Here is a 19231-nt window from a genome sequence, read left to right on the forward strand (position 1 = left end):
TTGACAGAGAGAGACACAGCGAGAGAGCGAACACAAGCAGAGGGAGTGGGAGAGGGAGAAGCAGGCTTCCCGCTGAGCAGGGAGCCCGATGCGGGGCTCCATCCCAGGACCCCGGGATCATGACCTGAGCCGAAGGCAGACGTTCAACGACTGAGCCGCCCAGGCACCACCAGGAAAGGATATCCTTAAGGCTAGAGAAGAAAAAGTCAAAGTGTAGCTTGATAATGGCATCCAAATTTTAAAAATTCATCTTCACTGAAGATGGGCATCTCCTAGGGATCAGGGGCATGGACCATGGCCTTAATCAGTAGAGGAAGAGATTTAAACAAAGATTTCCTGACAGTGAAGCTTATAAAGTGGGACAGATTGCTTCTGGAAATTAAGAAATCTGCCCTTTTTTGAGCAGGGGAAGACAGGAGCAGGAGACTAAAGGGTGGGAGGAAGCTTCCACAAACTCAAGTAGGTCTGTCAAATGTGGGAATGGCTTTTTGCAAATCCCGTAAATCAGTGATTTTTCAAATGCTGACTTTACATCATAGTACAACATTTACAACATTTCACTCATTTTTGCCTAGAAGAAATGCTGAATTTATGAGCATACAGTGAAAAGGACCTTTTCTAAAGTGCAGTCAGTTGGTGATGATGCTTGATACTAGCTATTTCTACTTTTACTTGCTGTAAAGGATCTGTTAAAGAAAGGAAAAAACTTTTTTTTTTTTTTTTTTTTTTAATAACTTGCTGATTGATCTTAGGTAACACTTGTGGCAAGATAGGATTGTTAGCTCTGCTGTCTGGAAAAATTGTGTGTCTCTGTTCGTTGCTTTTATGCTGGCACTTTCCTCCTTTCTAATATTTAAATACCATATAGCAGCACCACAAAGATGTTCAAATGTTACTAGTGGAAACCGCATTAGCAGTTAAAATTACTGTATATTTCTTTTCTATGTCAGTAAAAGGAATTGGGTTTCTTTGGAATGGAAAATGCTCTTATGTATCTTTTGCAAAATTTAATTTATTAGTTCTTTCTCTTATAGTCCCTTTCATTTTTTTTTTCTTATATAATAAAGAATCATTAAAAGAAACACATATAAACTCTACAAGGTTTTGTTCTTATACTGTAAGGCTAAGAATAGTTTAAGGGGAACCAATCCACATGCTTTAATCCATATGAGGGAAAAAGATTTTGTAAATGTTTCTCTTCAAAGTACTAAAAGTAAATGAAGGTTAAGGGGGAGGCTAAAAAGAAAGCCTTATTAATGGGAAATACATTCTGATAAATCAAACTGATTCCAATCTTAATAGTCAGTTTAAATAATAGAATTGGTTAATAGTATCAAATTAGGATTAAAGAAAGGGATAAAAATCTATTTCCACAAGTTGTTTCAAAACAAGGCATTCACTGGCTGATGCCGTATGATATCAATCTGATTATACCGTACACAATAAAGCATGCCCTACGATAAAATCCTGCTGGGAGGTGTGTTTAATCAGATGCCTTTGATATTATTTGAGCTAAAGCTACTGTGGGCTCAAAAGAATCAAAGAAAAAATCTTTAACTCCCGCAATCAATCTTAATCTACTGTGGATGCTGGTGCTCTACACATACCCTATCCTAATCTACTCTCAAACATAAGCATGAGCTAACTGGTTGGGATTTCAGATTTGTCTTTTCAGAAGCCACAAACAGAAATTTGTTTTGCTTAATAACCATGTTCTACACTGACTGTTCATTCCTAAGCTTCTCACAAATCAAGTCAAGATAAAGATTTTCTGTTGGCAGGAATTTTAATGGACACTGGTGAGTACAATTAACAGCCATCCAATAATAATTTAAAATTACTGTCTTAGCTAGCTTTGTTTGGCTCCCACAGGAACTAAATCAACACTTGCACTTCCCAAGACAATCTTTATGTGTCATTGCCCAATTTTAAACCAGATTTTGTGAAGCTATGTCCTGGAAATAACAGACGACATGAAAAGTTTTATAACTTACTTTTCTCCTTCTTCCACGGAGTGCACTATATTTGCATTTTCCTGAGCTTGTCACTTTAGTTGTGGAGTTCACTTCAAGCTGCCAGCTTCCAGTGTATGTCAGAACAACTTAAAGTGGTCCTCCCTCTGCCAGTTTGAAATTGGTCCTTAAATTATAATCAGCTCCAACGGAGGCTGCTGGAGGTAGGGAATTTAGTTCAGTAACTTTGAGGGGAGAAGGCTGCCCCGGCTAAAGCTTTCTTTACCCCTCTGCCAGTGCCATGGGGTTGGAAGACATCTCGGGGGAGTAAGGCCCAGCCAGCCACCAAGTTGCTGATGCAACCTAAAGCTACTTGGGAAGGGAAGGAGAACAAAAGGCATCACTTATGTTAGGTGATTAGCGGCAAATGATGTATGGGGGTGGGAGGGAGCCTGGCGTACACAGGGAAGGGGGGCTGGCAGTTGCCCTTGTCTAGAAGGGGGAAGGACAAAGAATGCTGTCCCTGAGCATTGGAGGCCCTGGGGGATTTCTTAACAGAATCAAACGGCAGAGGACTATTAGCAGCCTGGTATAGTAAGAGCTCAAGTTCTTTGGACGTGTTGGCCTCACAGACAGCTGAAAATACCTAGTGGCAAATACCTATCAGCTACTTACGTATTTCAGAAATGAAAGATAATGGGAAGGTGAACAAATTGCACATCTTTTCCACTACCATTGCTCAGGGTTTCCAGTAAGTACAAGCAGTGTCTCAGCTGAGCTGCTCTTTCAAATTATTGTTAATTAAATAATACTCCCTAAGAAATCTGTCATTACCGGCAGCCAGGAATGGGTTTGTTTAGTTTGCTTGAGGCTATTAATGCTCCAGCAAACGGGCTCTTAATTGCCAGACGAGGTAATTTCATTGGGGGTTGTAGTTCACGTTTCCCAACAATTTTATGGTATATTTTATATCTTAAACTTTTCCTTTTTGTTTCTCTGTCTGGAGTTGAGTTCTCTAATGCTTCATCCATTGAATTAGCCATTCTCCGTAATGGAAAAAATGCGTGTTATTGAATCTGTAATTTCCCCCCCCATTTCCATTATGACTAAAGAGAAGCAACTAATAACGGATTTTAAAATTAATTTTCCCCTGCTCATTTCATTACTTATCCTTTGAAATAAGTGACTTTTGCTGGGAGAAATGATTTCTGGGATGTCACAGATACAACTCTGACATTCCTTCTTGTCAACTGTTTTCCTAGTAGACAGGAGTGTTGGACGGGTAGAACAATTATCATTAGACATAGTTGAAAGGGGGAAAGATGAGGGCATTCGGCTCCAGAGGAGAGATGTGCCGTGGCCTAGAATTTGAAGTGACCTTATCGTCAAACATTTTCTTTCTGTTCATAAGCAGAGAATAAGGACAAATATGAAGAAAAAGTCACCTTTTTTTCAGTGTTATAAAAGCCTCCATATGCCATTTCGAAAAGAAGTGCTTTTTCAGCCTTTTCTTAAATGACCTCTTTTCATCATAATATAATCTATTTTTTTCACCTTTTGACCGGTACTTTGGTTTTCTAATAAAACTACGTACTTGTTTCAGAGGAATTACACTTTAGAATGCATCTTGGTGGTATTTCATCCAAGTTTCATTTGGTTGAATTAATGTGCAGGAGAGAGAGCGGGGGGAGAGAGAGAGAGAATAGTAGAAGCGAGAGTCACATAATCCAACCTCCAGGCGTAACTTTCTTCAGTTTCATATTTCAGTATCATTAGAGTAACTTTTATCTGTGATAAAAGCATAATTTAGCTGGATAGTACTAAAACATATATATATCTCCACATTTTATCAGTGATTTACTGTCCTGTGGTCAAAATAGTTTGCTTTCTTCCTCTTCGCCAAGTGCACGTTTTGTTATCTGGTGTCACTTGATAATCTTTCCTTCTCCTGTTTCCACCGCCCCCCCCCCCTCAGGTTCTTGTCTCTCTCTTTTTCCCATTAAGATGTGAATGGGCAGGCATCTCAGCCAATATGTCTATACATGGCTGAATACACTTGGAGAAAAGCAGGGTCTCCTTTTGTCTGGACCCTGGATGGCTGCGTGTCATTCCGCACCAACGGGCAGGGCCTCCCTCACAGTAGGAATTTTGTAATAATTGCCAGAACAAATTGAGCTAGGCTTATCAGTTCCTTTCCTTTTTCAGTTGGAAAATGGAGGGAATGGGAGAACAAGGCCATTTTTGACCAATGACAATACAGCATAGAAATAGATTGGATACAGCTAGTGCCCAGTCGTGTTGTAGACAACAGTCATCCATGTACACAATATATTGTGTACAGAGATGATAAGATGTTACCCCCACAGTCATCAAGCTAACTGAGCCTTGTTTTCCCCACATGCTCTGGGCATTCTGCTATGTACGATCTGCCTTTACCGCAGTAGGCAGGGGGAGTGGGTGGAACTTATATGCAGACAGTTGGCAGAGGCAAGCAAACACAGGTGTGACTGGTTGGTCCTTGTGTTCTTTTTGCACATTGTATAGACCAACAGAGGTAATAAAATACTCAAGTTGTTTTACAGTAGGGAGCAATGAGAAAAACAGTCTTTGGGAAGAAAGTTGAATATAGGGGAAAAAAATTCATTTAAAAGTCGATATATATTTTTTTCCTATACAAATTTTTTATCAGAATCTCTATGAACTATATATGATATGTGATACCGTCACCGTATCTAGATACACTGATATCTGATACCTGATATCATATATGATATCTGCAATGTATCTAGATCCTTCTCTGTGTTTGCTATGTATTTATGTGTGTGTGTTTGTGACTACATGTTTTTATTCATTAATTCCACATATATGGATGTAGCTGGAAACTATAATGTACATATGGAGATGTAAATGCAAACATGCAATAGCAGAGATGATTTTCATTTTATATATATATATATATATATATATGTAAAAATATATGTATATTCATACTCCAAAGCTTGATTCTAAATCTACAAGTACCACGTGTTCCCTTCTGGGAATCTTTCCACCTTAACAAGAGACTGCGTTGGGCTTGAGGGTATCCTGTGCACCCATGGCTCTGTACGGGGTTGTCACTACAGGTCGGTTGGGAGGCAGGGCCTTTGGTAAACTGGGCAGCCAGTCTGGTGTAGCCGAACTGCTAACGCAGCCAGGCCACCTGGCCGTGTGACAGCCCAGCCTATATTTTTAAAAATACTGCTATTTAAATAAATTGTGTGTGTGTGTGTGTGTGTGTATGAGACAGAGAGAGAGAGAGAGAGAGAGAGAGAGAGAATGAGAATCCCCATTCAGTGGGGTTAAGCTTTGCTCAGCTGCTTCCAAAGCAACTGGAGGTAGACAAGACAAGGCGCCACAGCCAACTGAATGGCTTTCCATCTGCCCTCTGCTTTGCTTGGAAATAACCAGCCAGACCAACGGTTTTTGCTTTGTTCGTTTTTTTCCTCTGGTCTGAAGCGGAGGCTGACATGAAACAAACATGGCATTTCCTTTTGAAAATTGGATTCTGAAATTGGCCTCATCTTTCCAGAAGCACAGTGCTATTGCAGTTTCTTCCCAGTTTTGTAAATGTCATAAACAATTTGTATATAAAGCTCCAAATTTGGAGGCAGTTACCACATTAGGTTTTTGCGATTTTTTCCGGGGAGGTGTTTGGTTTTTGGTGGTCATGAAAGGATACGGTGTAGCGGGATGCATGGAAGTGGTTTTCCCTGCACAGAGAGATGAAGAAAATGGGGTAACAAACTAATAATAAAGAACACGTTTGCCGGGCTTTTATTAGCAGTTTTAAAGGAGACACGGTAAAATGTGAAGTCATGCAAATGTGGCTTCTTGAAGAACTTCATTAGCATCACCCAGAAGCTATAGTTTACAATAAATGCCACTGGGGCCCGCATAGGTCATGGCTCGTGGCCAGCTCACTGCAATCGAAGTGATGCTTACTGTAAGGCGAGTCCCCTGGACACGATGTATGAGGTACGGATGACAGTACATTATCTAAACCACTTGCACTGTAGTGATTTGAAATTGGAAGACTTTTAATGGAGCAAGCAGGGAAAAAAAAAGCTGCTAGAGGAATGCCATCTATTAAGGTCTCCTGGCAGAGACACCACATATGCTTATCTTTAAAAGGAGAGGTAAGGAAAAGAACGTTTTTAGATGAGAGTCACCAATATTCTTTAATACCTTACTCTCCTCCTTCCCAAACACACACACACACACACACACACACACGCACATACACATGTGCGCGCACATGCACCCCTGTACACAGAAGTGAAGAGATTTCCCTCACCCGTAACACCTTTAGCATGTCTTGATGTCTTGAATCTTTAGGGATTATAAGGAAAAAAAGCTGTTTTAGGGTGAAATAAGGATGGGAGAATCCTGGTTACCAAGCTTGTCATTTCCGTTCTCCACGCACGCAGTGAAAAGGCAAGCTATGCAATTTTAACTCTGTTTTACTTTGAACTTGTGATGTAGTCATGGCTGGTCTCACAGACACAGTTAAGGCATATCGACTTAATAATGAGAGCAATCAGTAAGAAGGGCCATGTGCTATCTACAGGATCGGATTCTCCAGAGGAGGCAACTGGACGTGACGTGCAGCCGGATCACCTGGGTTCTAATCTCAGCTCCGCCATTTACAGGCTGTATGAATTTGGGCAAACAGTAAACCTTTTTGTGTTTCCCTGTCACGTACGAAACAGAGCTGATCGTAGCTAGTTTATAAATCTGCTGCCTAAGTCATTGTAAGTGAAGTAAGGGAAAGGCCTTGGTACACTGTAAGTCCTAAATAAATACTAGTTATTAGTACTAGTGGGAGAAACACCATGGACTGTGGGATCAGGCAGAATCGGGTTTACATTTATCTCTGTGGGCTTTTTTTTTTTTCCAAATTATTTCATCTTTCTGAGGCTCAGAGAGTTTTTCCAATCTGTGGAGTTGTAGGGTTGCCCTAAGGATTAAATCATCTCCTGTCTGCAACATGCGAAGCATAGTGTGTGAAACAAAACAGGTGCTCAAGGAAAGTTTCTTTCCAAAAGTAGAAAAGACAACACTCCTGCGGTGCAAACTATAAAGCCTTTTCTCATAATTGCTTGCATCTTTTCCTGAGGTTTTTTTGGGGGGCGGGCAATTAATCTGTCCAACTGCGGATTTCATATTACTTAGTCAGGAGTGGTGATTTCCCTAAAGGTATTGAAGTTGCAAATCCTATATTTGGTGGATAGCAGAAAATGGACACTTGTAGATGAGATGTAAAGTTCTACCTTGGTTGTCAAAAGGACACTCTATTCTTGACACATTTTTTGGGAAAAACAGACCAAAATACCCCAAACATGCTTCTTCACTGTGACTATGTAGAAATTGTCAGATTCTCACGAGGAGAGGAAGGAAAATTATGCCACCAAAGTCTCTCCAAATATAGAAAAAATATGAAACATATTTTCCAGTGAAATAATTTGCACATAATTCTAACAGTAGAATCTGAAGGGGGTGTCTTAGCAGTATGTCTCCCAAATGGCAGACTCACCACTATGAATGGAGCCTCTTATTAGAGACTGTCCCAGATGCCTTTTGGGGTCCCTGTGTAGCATATGTCTGTCTTGTTTAAGAACTGCTTCTGGGTCCCAAAGCCTGGGACCCTCCTGCGGCCTTGTTCATAACAAAAGACTATGTCCCTCTCCCAGGCTGAAACTGTTTAGAACAGGGTGGATATCTTGAGTCAAGGTGGGCCATACAGCTTCTCCTTCTTGGGAATGTGGACCTGGGATGGACAGGGATGGATGGGATGCTGTGTCCTGCAGAGGCTGTGCAAAGGAAGAATGGCAGAGAAGAGAGACACAAGGAAGGCACAAGACCTCTCTCTTCCCAGTTCCTGTCCCCTGGGAGGCTGAGCTGAACCTCCTGCCTTTGGATTCTGTGAGATACCTCTGTAACCATGCACTCGCTCATTTTCCCCATTTCCTTAAAACTAGCTTGAGGAAACCAGTTTTGGTTATCTCAGACCAAAACTTTACTAGCAGGAATTATATCTGTCTCGTGGAAAACTGTCCTCAAGTTGTGGGAAGAATAGTTCAAGATTTTCATAGAGTTAATCCTCTCTCCCACCCCCTCGATCGTTTTGAGCACCTTTATTACTAAGATGACCTGCAGAAGGTAGAGTCATAACAAGACGGCCTTGATAGAGATGGCGGTGATGTCATGAGCTACATATTCTGTAACTTTGCATGACTGGAACATCATGTCATGGAAAGATTTATGAATACTAATTTTTAAGAAATATACTATGATGCAGCATTTAAATAAAATAGTAAGTTTCCATTGTTAAATGTTAGAAAATAAGTTTGAACATTTGTGAGATAACTAGGGTAGAATTTTTTTTTTTTTTTGTAAAAAGATGGGTAGACAATCACTCTCAGAGTTGTTTACGTGTTGTAAATCTTGTATTTGTATTTATTTCAAAAAGTGATTCATTACTCTTCAAACGGTGAAAAGAACTGCTTGCTGTTCCTAGGAAATATGTCTTTATTCAGCTTTGTATTGTTTAGGTGATGAGTACACCTGCTTTTTAGGGCAGATCCTCATGTATGTGGGTGGGTTACTGAGATTTTCTGTAGAATTAGAATGAGCATAGTTTTTATTGACTTCGCACTCACAAACATCACCTTCCATTTGTTTTTTTGGTGCTTTGATCTACTGTGCTGTTCAAACTTCTTGTTTCATTTCAATATTAATTTTTAAAATGAGCCATTAAAATTCACCTGAGTTGATGACAAAATTCCAAGCCATTAATTCTCTCTGAACATTAAGAATCATTTTATTTCCAAAATATGAAAATTTAAAAATGCTTTGGAAATCTAATGTCAATTCAGTCTTGCAAACCTGGTAACTAAACGATCCAGGGTTCTTATTGCCATTTCTGTTTTATTTTCTTCATTATGATGGGAAATAATGTGCGTTACTAGCAAAAGGTCCACACAGTTAGAAAGTGGGGATGGTGCCATTCTTTGTAGGAAGATGGCAGTTGTAATTATCAGATGCAAAGTTATGGTTGAGAGAAGCCCGAAGGCTAGAGGATGAGTACAGTTAATAGATTTGGTGCTCTTCTTTGCTTTTTATGCCTTGCTTTTTGGTAGCTGTAGGAGTATACATGTGGAGAGTAATGAGGGCCAGAGCCTGTTGACAATGACCCTATTTTCAGTTTCAATTTTAAAAAATACCAGGTGATGTTTTGGGCAGCCAGGCCAGCGAGCATCCTGACAAAATCTTCTCTAGGATTTACTTTGGAATTGATGTTGTCTTCCACGACAAGGCTTATTTTGAAATGATTGATCCCATTTGTGGATATTATCATTTCCTCAAGTTAGTTACAAATCAGAATTAGTGTGCTACAGTGGTAAATACTGTTGAGGATTTTCTAAATAGGTTCAGTGGTTCCATAGACGTTTTAGTAAGAATAATTCACATCCAGCCCGTGATGGAGGTTCCAGCTGCTTTCCCCTCAACCTCAACTTCAACTTCAGCTCTGTGCCTGGTTCATTAATGTCTGCTTGCAAATTGGAGGGCTCTGGCTATTTTTCACTCTGATGCTGATGTTTCCTCCTAGTCCCAGATACTGGTAAATGGGTGGGTGGCTTTCAGCCTCCCATGTGGTGTCAAGTGACCGCCCACATTCATTCTCCACCAGTGTTTTGATCAGGGACCCAAGTGAGGATAGTTTTGACGGGTAACTGTCAGCTCCTGTGGCACGCTGTGCCCTGGCTGGTGTTCCCAAACTGCTAGGGTTGAACAGCGTATGAATCGAAGCATCCAGAACACACATGGAAGGGGATTGCCTGGTCTTTGCTGCAGTGTAATGAGGACAGAGGGAGGGCATGTTGGTGGGGGGGTATCAGGGTTGAGGGGTGCAACTGGGTTAGCACAGGAAGAACAATGAGGAAAGTGATACTTCACACTTCAGGAAGATGTTAAACTTATTTTTTACCTTGTTAAACCACTAAACTGTTCTTCCCTCAGATATTCCTTTGCATTTTTTTTTTTTTGAAAGTTAGGAATAGTTGACCATGCTGCATAAGCAGAAAACTCTGAGCTTATATAAAGCATATAATGATGTCATCAATAAAATTAAAAAAATGAAATTGCCAGAGTGGTACATATTTAATTACGCACGCCTCTCGCTGTGCTCTATGGTAATAATGGCAAGCAAATCACAGAAACAGTGTAGCTGGTATTACTTTTAATAGGGAAGGGAACTAATATTTATTGAATTCCTAATATCTGCCGGGCTCCATGCTGGGTGCTTTACATATGTTATCTCATTTAATGTGTAGCTAAACAAGGCATTTCCAGGGCCCAGTGTGCTTAGAGGAGGCAGAGGTTACACTTCCAGGCCCTTCGGTAGACCCACGATTCTCTTTCCTTTGGCAGAGGCACTTATTTTCCCAGTGGTCCAGGGTCCTTTTGCCTTCTCCCCGATTTGGGAGTTTGGACTCTCTGGGCCCTGGAATCTTAGCTCCAGGTGGAGGCAGTGAGGACACAGCTCCTTCCTTCCATACCGTATCTCACCTTCAAGTTTCACTAAGGGCTGGGTGTTGTGCTCCAGCCTCCAGATTGGAATTCTCTGTGAATACAAGGAAGCAGAACCCAAAGTAACTAGTTGCCTGAGTTTGAGGGAACGTGAATAGGAAACTCACTGCAGTCCCCAGCTCCGCTGTCTCTTCCTTTCCCGTGAATAGCTTCACAAAGTGAAAGGAAGAAGGCCAAGTTGTGTGCTTCAAGAGGAGGCCCCTCTACCCTTACCCCTCTATTGCCCTTCCAAATAGGTTTATTGATGGTACCTGATATTTTACTACTTAAAGTAAAGGGATTAGGGAATTCTTTGAAAGTCTGATAAACAATCTTGACTCCCCTTCCCAGAAAAATGTACCAGTGTTTATACTTCAAGTGAAAACTACTTGATTTAGATATTCACACAAACTGCCAAGGAGAACCTCTGAGAGGGTGGGGAGGGGAGGGGCGGTAGGGAGAGTGCATCATCCATTCATTCTTTAGTAGGATTATTTTATTCATTTGAGTACTTGAGATATGCTTAAGGCGACAGGAGCTGATGAGAGGAGGTGGGTAGTAGTGGTGAGAGATCATTTTGAAGTATCAGCCCTTGAGGGAGAAGGGAGGCCCAACTGGGGATGGTGGTAGGACTTATAGTGAAGGCCTTGGAGGGCCGTCCATCAGGGTGTACAGCCTTGCTGTGGGGGTCCATGGGCCAGTGGCTTGGTCATCACCCAGGGGCTTGTTAGGAATGCAGGATGGCAGACCCTTCGCCAGACATACTGAATCAGAATCTGCATTTTAACAAGATCCCACGTTCAAGTTTGAGAAGCATGGGTGTGTATCAAAGATACTAGGATAGGAGTAGGGAGCAGAGGTTGAGATGAGAGGAAGCTAGCAAGCAGGACTGGTGCTGAGAGGTTCCTGTGAGGGTGCCTATGAGTGCCTACAGGGTAGAGAAAAAGAGCTCACACAGGGGAAGAGCCAATGGAAAGAGTCCTTGAAGTAGTACTACAAGGGGAAGGTGGGAATATTCAAAGTCTGGGGAAGAAAGTCACATATTTAAATACTGTAACAACAAAAAGTCATTTACTATAATATGTTACATGATGAATGGTACATCATGACTTAGTGTGAATTATGTTTTCTGAACATTCAACTGGTATCAGAGATTTGTCATGCTAAATTATTTATGGAGTAAGTAACTTTAGGTAGTCTTCTATCTCTTCCCCTTGATGAATCTTTTGAACTTATCATTATCTTGTTTTCTTAAACCCTGTGTCACCCAGGGAGATGAGATCTCAAGGATCTTAAGTCATCAGCTCCTATCATTGGCACAGCCATCCCTGACGTGCTTTGGATGCCCTTTTCTCTTTTCTAAGAGAACCTTTATCAAATACTTGTTGGACACATTACGTTAGCAACTGTTGCTTGATTTCTAACTGTTCCTTTGTTTTGTGAAGGCATGTGAAAAGAAGTTATAATTTTTGGAGCAGAGAGAGAGAATAATACTATGATTTTATGATTTAGAGGCTATATTCCATCACAGAAAATGCTAGCCACATTTATGGGTTGAATTTTGTCCCCCTCCAAAAAATATGCTGAAGTCCTAACCCCTGGTACCCGTGAATGTGGCCTTATTTGGACTTCTGGCTTCCAGAATTGTGAGACGATAAATTTCTGTTGTTTTAAGGCATCCAGTTTGTTATGGCAGCCTAGGAAGCTAATATACCATGCTTAACTATTTTTCTATAATTAATAATCATTTTGATCTAATTTTGAATGAGGTCATTAGTTTTGTATACTACTATTTGAGATGGAATAGTCATTAAAGAAACTAAAACATTTTCCCAATTAATAGTAAATTCAAATCCCCTACTTGTATAGGCACTTGTATAATTTTTATAAAATCCGTATATGCTGTGGTTCAAATTTACCTTTTCATGAAATGACAAAATTGCTATTTTTCTTTTAGAATTAAAAAACTCATTTGTGTATCTTAGTGGAAAAAATAGAAGTAACAATGTCCTGCATCTTGGTAGCACTTACTACCTGAGATATTTTAAATAATTTTGATTAAAAAATATTGAAAGATGTATTTACTCCTAAATCAATAAATTATTTGAAAAAACTGAAAAACATTTAAATATTGTCTGATGTTAGCAGCTGATGGTATCTAAGATATCATTACTTATTGAAAGAAGTGGCAAAACATGAGAAAAACACAAATGGCTAAGGAAAGAGGAAATTCAGCAAAACAGCTAATGCAATAATAGACTCTATGGTCAAGGGCTGTCAAAAATCTCAAACTACTCTGAGGCCAGAGGCAGTCTGACCCTGCAGATTACCTTTCCGGGAGGGCTGGTGTTGCTGCCCACGTCCCTGTCATGGATGGCTGTCAAGTGTGAAGGCCAGGGCTGTATCAGTCAGAGGGCAGCCAGCTCTGCGACACCGTTAGCTGGGTAAGCACAGCCTCTGTGGTGGCGGTGGCCTGTTTACGTGATGACCTCCCGGTACTGTAGGAGTCTTCTGCGACCGGCTTCTCCTCTTAAATTAGATGTGGTCTGGATCCTACTACACCTTCCACTTTTGGTCGCTTGTCTGAGGGAAACTTAGCATAAATTTGTTGTTTTGAACTCAAGGCCAGGAAGACTAGTGACAAAGGTACCCCGAGGAGCTTATTCCAAGATGGCTCTGAGATGTGAATATCGTTGCAGAATTATATATCAAGGTCACTTGTATTTATATTTTTCCTAAACAGTTGCTTGACTTTAAAATGCCTTTGGAATTTCCAACTCAAAATTCTAATCCCTTTCAGTGAGCTCAGTCTCTATGCAAAACTTGCTTCCCGCCTGCCAAATTGAAAGCATCTGGATGGAATACTGAATTTAGGTCATTTTTTTTTTTTCCAATTTGTCCTTCTCTAGATGAAAGGAAATCAAATCCAATAACATCATGCAGAGAGGAGGGTAAGAGTTCCAACAAGAGCTTTTTCTTTCAACAGTTGGTTGGACTTAAGTGTGTGACACTTTCCTGCTTCCCTGTCTCTACCTCTCCCACCACCAGATTTCAATGGCTGATTCGATTTTTAAAGTGTTGCCGCTTTTTACTTTCCATTATCTCTGTAGCACCATTGTCTGTTGAGGGGAATGACTAGAATATTCCTAGTTAATTCCTGAGGCTAGTCAGTGTGGACTTTTCCATCTTCTCCCTGGAGGCTCTGGGCCAGGTAGACGAGGCTTCTCAGACTTGCAAGTACATAGGATACGTAGGAGTCCTGCAGGGTCTGGTTAAGGTGCAGATGTTACTAGGGCAGCCTGGGTTGGGGCCTAGCTTTTATGTTGCTGACAAGCTTGTAGGTGTAAACATGCTAATTGGTGGACTACATCTAGAGTAGCAAGGGGCTGCCCCCCCTTGGGGAATATCTAGCTTTACATGGCTCTGCCTCTCTAAGAACTTAGATTCTGGCCTTGATATGTTAAATGCATTCGGATTTAGCACATGGATGTAATTCCACCATTTCCCCTTTCTCCATTTTATTTCTCTCCCCCATTAAGTGCACAAATTGAGTTCAAAAAATCAGTGCACACAGAAACTTGCCATTATAGAGAAAACATTTTTAACTGCGTAGAGAGAGGGGAAACAAAGAAAGATGTCTATCTCCAATGAACTTGTATTCCATCATGAAAGAATTCAGAATATAATTGAATCTGAGGTGATAGAGTTTCATTAGTATTTACTTAGCACTAAGGTAAGTAATAGAATGATAGCAGATTGAGGCATATTTAATTTTTAGCTTTCCAAGTGCTCTAAATAAAAGAGATTATAATAATATGACCAAAGCTATTATATCCGCAGCAGCACTTAAGACTGATAGATATAATGTCCCACTTAGGAGCTCTCACGGTACAATTAACTGGATGGTATTAAAAAGAAGTTTCTTAAAACACTTAAAGTTGTAAAGCAATTCTGAAATAGATCTGTGCTTCTCTAGTAAATACAAACAAGGAATGGAGTCATTTTAGTGGCTAATAAAAGAAATCAACAAGCCCAATTCTAGCTCCCTGTGGATGAGATTTAAAGCAACAAATCTATGCTACTTTATGCGATTAACATAAAATATACTTAACTTTGGAAGATTTACTCTGCCATCACCTTCCTACACAACAAACACAAATCCCAGGCTAATTTGCCTTCATTAATTCACATACCATTGCAGTGCTGACTTCTGCTCTCAAATGTTTATGCACAATCTACCTTCAAGATAAGTTACTGCATATGGGCCCTTTAGCTTCTGTTCAGATCCTGAAGGAATCACAGGTTACAGACATCATGAGCCTCTCAGCCTGATTCTCCAAGCCCGAGGGAGGCTCTATTGATGTATGCAGAATCAAAGACGTTTGTGGAGAACAATTTTTTGCCTATCGTCTGGCAGAGTTCAGACCCAGATGCTTTGCTCTGAAAGGGAAGGGGCTTTGGCAGGCCTCATGTGGGAAGAGATAATGTCCAAGATGTCTCTTTGACAGACTACTTTCCTGGCCCCCCCTTCCCCAAATATTGCAGGAATGGGCCCAATAAATCAGGATCCAGGGCTAAATAAATCATTGACAACCTAAGGTATTTTGGAATTCTTTTTGAAAATGGATATTTAGAATATTTCACTATTCTCCTCAACTAAGGAAAACCCTATTCTGAAATAGAGTAAATAATAGGTAAAATGTTGGTTCAATATTCTAACATAGTAAACTAAGAGCGTGGGGTGGGGGTGGGTGCGGATGACAAAGGGAGGAGATTTTAGAGAATGAGAAGGCAACCAGATGGAAAGGGTGTCATACCAACAACAGGGCAGACAGAAGAAAAAAGAGAAACAGACATGGAGAGAAGACGCAAAGAGGCAGAGCAGAAAGACACTCTGTTGTGTTTGTTTGAACACTTGTATTATGTTCTATGTGTGTTTTCTTTAAAAAGTGTTCAAAGGAAGTCTGGTTTCTTTGCTCGTGAAAAGAGTTGACTGAGAACCCAGATCATTCATTGGAGGATCTGCATTTTAAAATTAGATCTGTTATACAGAAGAGAGGCATCAGTGTGAGGCCAACCAGGAAATGGCAGTGGATTGCCATGCAGTGGGAGCTCTGGGCCTGACTGGATGGAAAGGGGGAAGGGGACAAAGGGACTGAAGAATCCTTAGCTTCCTGTTTTCAGTGTTCGTTTGGCTCTAGAAGGCACTCAGTTTCCACCCAAATAGTCAAGATCTTGCCACATATGTTATATATTCTGTATTCAGTATTTTTGTAACAGCCCCAAAGAAGAAAAAAAAAACCCAAACACATTGCTTTGCCATCATATTTGATCTTTCCCAACAAGTCTGTGAAGTAGATGGTACAGGCATTAATTCTGAGGCCATCTAGTCAAAAGGCAGATAAGGAAACAGACTGGGAATTTAATTACTTGGGGAAAGTGACCTCACAAGGAAGGATATGAGTAGTATTCATAGTAGCTGAATGTGGGGTAGCCCTTCCACTGTACTATTTTGGGCAAGTAATTTAACCTTTCTGTGCCTAAATTTCCTCTTCTGTAAAAGGGGGAGGATAATAGGAATACCTGATTTTCAAGATTGTTGTCAAGATTAAAGAAAATAGTACAACAAGCACTTTGAACAGTGTCTGACAAAAACTCTCTAAGTGCTAGATAAATGTTAGCTATCATTATTGTAATTATTAATGCTAGATAAGCTATTCAGACCAGATTTTCTGGATTCACAGCCACTGCTATTTCAGTCAGCTATGGTTAGGCAACCACTGAAGCATCAGTGGATAATCAGAGGTCACCACCTCTTTTTAGATTCTGGGAATGCTTCACAGACAAGGCTTATGTTCTACAGTGGAAGCAAGAACAGAGTTTCAGAGAGAGCAAGGATCTGTTTAGGAGAATCTCTAATTGGAAGATGTTCTACCAGAAATGGCTTTATTAATCAAGGGGTCTTTTTTAAATTAAAAAAGATTTTATTTATTTAGAGAGAGAGTACACACTTAAGCAGGGGGAGGGCAGAGGGAGAGGGAGAGGGAGCATCGCAAGCAGATTCTCCGATGAACACAGAGCCTGACGTGGGGCTCCATCTCACCACCCTGAGATTATGACCTGAGCTGAAATCAAGGGTCAGATGCTTAACTGATTGAGCCACCCAGGTGCCCCTCAAAGGGCTCTTTTTTAAAAAGATAAACTGTTTCCATTGTAAAATGTCTCCCACCCAAACCTTGTGGCTAAAATTGTCTTGCTCTCAAGACATGTCCTCCCAAACCTTGGTTTTGTTTTTTAAATGTTATGTAATTACATAACTCTGTTTAGACATGAATGGTTTTTATATTTTAAACATAGAAACAGCTCTATTAAAATAGATTAGAAGTCTTTTAAGCATTGAAAGAGATTTGGTTTGCAGGTCTTAATACCAAACATGAAAAGTACATCATCTAGTGGTATTACCCATGAACAACAAATAACGACAGTAATAGGTCTGGGAAAACCTCAGAGAGGTATTCCGCAAATCCTATGGAGAACACAGAATATCAAGGCCAAGTTATCCTTTGCATTTGATGACCTGAAAGAAGGGAAGAAATAGTTTGAGCCTATTGCCAAAACTTATCATCTTGCAACTACTCAGATTCCACACCCACCTTCGAGCAAATAAGAGGAATGGGGCCACGCAAGGCTTAGGATAGAGGATTGAGGTTAGCAACCTACCATGGAAAGGGGCCAATCCAAGCTGTAAGCTTATTAAATGATAGGGTCATAAGAGTTCATTTTTTAGAACTCTGTGGGGGTAAATTCTATAATGAAGAGGGGTCTAGCATTTAAACTCATGTCAGTCTGTTTAAACATTTTTCAGTAATTCATTAAAAACTCTTTCTAAGGGGTGCTCATCCTTGAGATGATGTTAACTGCCCAAATTATGTAACAAATGCTAATTTGAGATAAAATTAAAAATAAAATTAAATGGCATCTTTTTGATGCCATTTAGCACAGAATTATATGATTTTTGTTCTTAAAGGTAAAGTTATGGGGTTGCTTTGTTTGCTTGTCTGACTCAAGTTCTCATATACCACATTCCCGCATTTGACAAATAATTGTATACTTGTAGAATCTCCTAGATGATGACTGTGTGGCCAGAAGAATATTAAGAGTATAATGTAACCTTCCATTGACATAATTAGGCATATCGAAGAAACCCAAAACATGGAATAAATTACTCAAAAGCTGCATCATTTTAAGATTATTTAAATATGCATTTTCACACTTAAAAAGAAGGTTGACCTCTTTTTGAAAAAATAATTTCATTAATGGCTCCAGAACCTTTATCTTGCAAACTGTCCTATTAAAACTTTTACCCATCAATCATACTTTTTAATTAACTACAGACTTTATTTAGGTTTCCCCAATTTTTCCACTAATGTCCATTTTCTATTCCAGGATTTAATCCTGGATCCTACATTGCATTTAATTATCATGTGTCTTTAGTCTCCTTCAAGCTGTGACAGTTTCCTGAGCTTTCTTTGACTTTCATGATACACTTTTTGAAGAGTACTGCTTACGTATTTTGTAGAAGGCCCATCAGTTTGGGTTTGCATGATGTTTTCTCAAATCATACCTTTTAAGTGAAATTCTCATACTTTTCTAATGGAAATAATAGAATTAGGACCTGGAAGAAACCTTAGGAGCCATGTTATTGATTAATCCAAATTCCTAATTTCATTGGCATCGAAAGCAAGTCCTCTGTGGTTTAAATGGCTTCCCCCAGATCAGTTACAGGGACAGGACTAGTACTCGCTTCTCTTACCACATACTGATCCTTTTTTAGGGCACCATGAAAATGATGCCTCTATTTTGCCCAATCAACACCTTAACACATGGAACCAACAAACTCTGGTGATGCTGTTTATGCTCCTGGGACAGGGTTCACATAGTATGGAGTTACGCAGTTCTGGTGGTACTGACGTGTCTACCTCACTATTTATAAGATGTTTTGAGGTGGCTTATAACAAAAGAACAGAAAAAATACGAAATCCTACAAAATGGTTCTTTGGGTATAATGTGATTGGCAAATGTTCCTGGTGCTCTACCCACATACTGTTTTTAGAAGTTGGTGGCTGAAGGGCAGACATTTTTATTTTTTGAAGGGATGAGGTAGGAAGTGACTCCTTTCACTTGGGACTTTCTCATTTCAGGGTAGAGTGCATGTTGTTTTTTGCAGTAATCATTTTCTTTCCTACATGTCTAATAAATGAAAATACATTTTTCTTTCCCCACCTCCAGCTTCCCCCCCCCCCGCCCCCAGTACTGGAAGGCTGACATGAAATTTACTGATTTGCATTAATCTTATAATTCACAACTCTGCATTTTATGTAATAGAACTTTTTGGATTTCCACTTACTGTGGGGTTTTGCTATAGTTACCAAAACAAAAGACAAGCCAACAGATTGGGAGAATTGATTTTGTAAACCACCTCTCTGACAAAGGACTAGTATCTAGCATACATAAAGAATTCTCAAAACAAGACAGTAAAGAAAGCAAATAGTTAAATTAGAACATGGGTAAAAGACATGAAGAAACATTTCACCAATGTGGCAGATGGCAGATAAGCACCGTCATATGAAAAGATGTTCAACATCAGTATCCATCAGAGAAATGCAGATTAA

At 40.0% G+C, this 19231-nt stretch overlaps 1 protein-coding gene across 2 annotated transcripts in view; it reads right to left on the reverse strand.

Annotated features, from left to right (window-relative positions):
* Positions 1-19231, reverse strand: part of CDH20 (cadherin 20) — a 204025-nt gene that overhangs the window by 70618 nt on the left and 114176 nt on the right. Inside the window, exon 2 of one of the 2 annotated variants that reach the window (XM_032422752.1) lies at positions 1995-2170. The exons of the other annotated variant lie outside the window; for it this stretch is intronic. The gene's annotated coding sequence lies outside the window, so the exon portion shown is untranslated. The remainder of the gene's footprint in view (positions 1-1994; positions 2171-19231) is intronic. 2 annotated transcript variants of the gene reach the window in all.

Source organism: Phoca vitulina, unplaced genomic scaffold (assembly GCF_004348235.1).
Source record: "Phoca vitulina isolate PV1807 unplaced genomic scaffold, GSC_HSeal_1.0 scaffold27, whole genome shotgun sequence".
Taxonomy (NCBI): domain Eukaryota; kingdom Metazoa; phylum Chordata; class Mammalia; order Carnivora; family Phocidae; genus Phoca; species Phoca vitulina.